Source organism: Oratosquilla oratoria, chromosome 28, assembly GCF_046742065.1.
Source record: "Oratosquilla oratoria isolate Oo_2021 chromosome 28, ASM4674206v1, whole genome shotgun sequence".
In the NCBI taxonomy this organism is placed as follows: Eukaryota; Metazoa; Arthropoda; class Malacostraca; order Stomatopoda; family Squillidae; genus Oratosquilla; species Oratosquilla oratoria.
In genome coordinates this window covers 36,916,519-36,919,018 of record NC_134804.1, presented here as the reverse complement: position 1 = coordinate 36,919,018, position 2,500 = coordinate 36,916,519, and the positions used below count along the sequence as shown (strand labels likewise).

The 2,500-nt window shown below is 36.2% G+C and overlaps 1 protein-coding gene across 4 annotated transcripts in view; it reads right to left on the bottom strand.

Moving 5' to 3' along the window:
• Positions 1-2,500, bottom strand: part of LOC143040313 (uncharacterized) — a 286,668-nt gene that overhangs the window by 209,493 nt on the left and 74,675 nt on the right. The gene's annotated exons all lie outside the window — the stretch shown is intronic.

The window sequence follows — 2,500 nt, the reverse complement described above, 5'->3', positions numbered from 1 at the left end:
ACTCACCATTTTCTCCTTCTCCTCCGCCTCCTCCTCTTCTTACTCCCCCTCCTCCTCCACCTACTCCTCCTCCTCCTACTACTCCTCCTCCTTCTCTTCAAAGGGTCACCTTTGTTTTCCAAAATAGACTAGGTCTCCGAGTTCAAGGAAAAACCCATTTTTTTTACTTCTCCTCTTCTTTTTCTTTGTCTCTTGTATTTTTCTACGGACCAGGTATGAAGTCATTGTCATTCGTAAGTTCATTTGATCTACAATCTCTAGCTAATCCTCATTTTTTAATGGAGATGCCAGTTTATGAGTTGTCTAGATCTCAGCCTAAAAAACAAATGCCCTTGCTGTTCTTGCATTCATGTAAATGCACGATGGACTTACATATATTTTTTGTGATCTGTTACAAACACACACACACACACACACACACACACACACACACACACACACACACACACACACACACACACGCACACACACACACACACACACCACACACACACACACACACACACATTATTATATATATATATATACATATATATATATATATATATATATATATATATATATACACACACACACACACACACACACACATATATATATATATATATATATATATATAATATTTGTGTGTGTGTGTTTATTTATATATATGTATATATACTGTATATATATATATATACATATATATATATATATATATATATATATATATATATATATATTCTCGATTTTCCTGATTAGAAATTTGCCATTAACCAGGTGAATTGAAACTAGATCACTGTATTCTTCCATTTCTTTTCATTATTTGAGCTCAACGTTTCGTGTTAATGAAGATATTTTCAAGAGATAACCGAAATAACAAAAATTACATAATTACAATAATGGTGACAAAATTACAACAGTTACATAAATACAGTAATGGTGACAATTGTGTACAAGAACAATACTAGTAAAATATAAGAGGGATACAATACAAATGCAAATAGATACGATGACAATGGTACAAGAATATAAAATTCAACAGAAGACTTATATCTAAAGGGATGGAAAAATGTCAAGTCGGGAATGTACGATATATATATATATATATATATATATATATATATATATATATATATATATATATATATATATACGCTTGGGTCAGGTGGTCAAACAATGTGATCTCTGAGGTCACGGGTTAAGGGGGCTGGGGGTGGAAGTTAGGCGGGTGTGGTTACCGTAGAGGAGAGGAGGGGGAAGGGAAGAGGAGGAAGAGGGTGGAGGTGGAAGGGGATGAGGGGAAGACGAAGAAGAGAGGGGGTGGAGGGAGGAAGGGGTGGGGAATTTTTGTTTCTATACAATGGAAGGTCATGTTACTTTGGATGTTAATGACTGGAGCTTTGTCTCTAATATGAAAATCTTCGAGCAATTGTAGCCTCCTAGGGTCATCACTCGTTCCAATAATTTTGGTGGAATTAATTCATCCCTGCTGAGTTCAGCATTGTGAACAATTTTATGATGTTCTTTGATTGCTCCCTCTTGTAGATGTAATGAGAAGCGAGAAGCAATGGCTGACTTTGCATCTAGTAAAACCGACGTAGGTATGGTTAAGAGGCTTACAATCTTCTGAAGAGCAAGTATATTGGTACACTACATTGGTTCTAGATGTGAAGTCAGATCGCCTAGAAGAGTTGTTCATGATCAGAGAGGAAGTTCTGGGATTTTTATAGTAAATGAGAACTCTGATTTTGTTGTTCTCGCTTGTAGGGAGGCAATTCCTTTGAATGATATCTTAAATTACTTTTTCATCTTTTTTGTAATTATTAATAAAGGTGTTTCGGTAATATATGTTGATGTAGTTATGATTTTGTGGTGCTTTGATTGTGTGATATGATTCTAGCATCTTGGTGGTAATAGAATCAAAGTCGGTGTTAGAGTACACATTGTTTGTGAACATTTGTCTAAGGTGTTGAAGCTCACTGTGTAATGCTTGCCACGAGGAACACACCGATATTGCTCTCTTTACATAGGCTCTTATGACACCTTTCTTGTAGTTGTCAGTGCACTCGCTCTTGCCATTCATGCCTTTATATATGTTGGTGGGTTTTCGATATACACTAGTGATAAAGTTGTCAGATGTAGAATCGACCAGCACATCCAGGAAGGGGAGTAGATGTTATTATTCATTTCTGTGGTGAAAGTTAGGCCTGAAATTTCCTGAAGGCGGCATCGTGAATTCTCTAATAAACCAGCAGAAGGGGTGCTGACAAAAATGTCATCTACGTATCTACAGTAGATAGATGGTTTTAACTCTCCGTCCTGGAAGACTGATCTTTCTACAGAAGACATGAAGGCTTCAGCGAAGAGGACACCCAATGGTGATCCCATCGCTACGCCGTCTTGCTGAACATTTGGGAAAAATTATTAAAAGATTTGTTATACTTCCTTATAACAAATCTATCAATAATTTTCCCAAATGCTACCAAAAGACAACATAAAAATCATTTATAGTTACCCC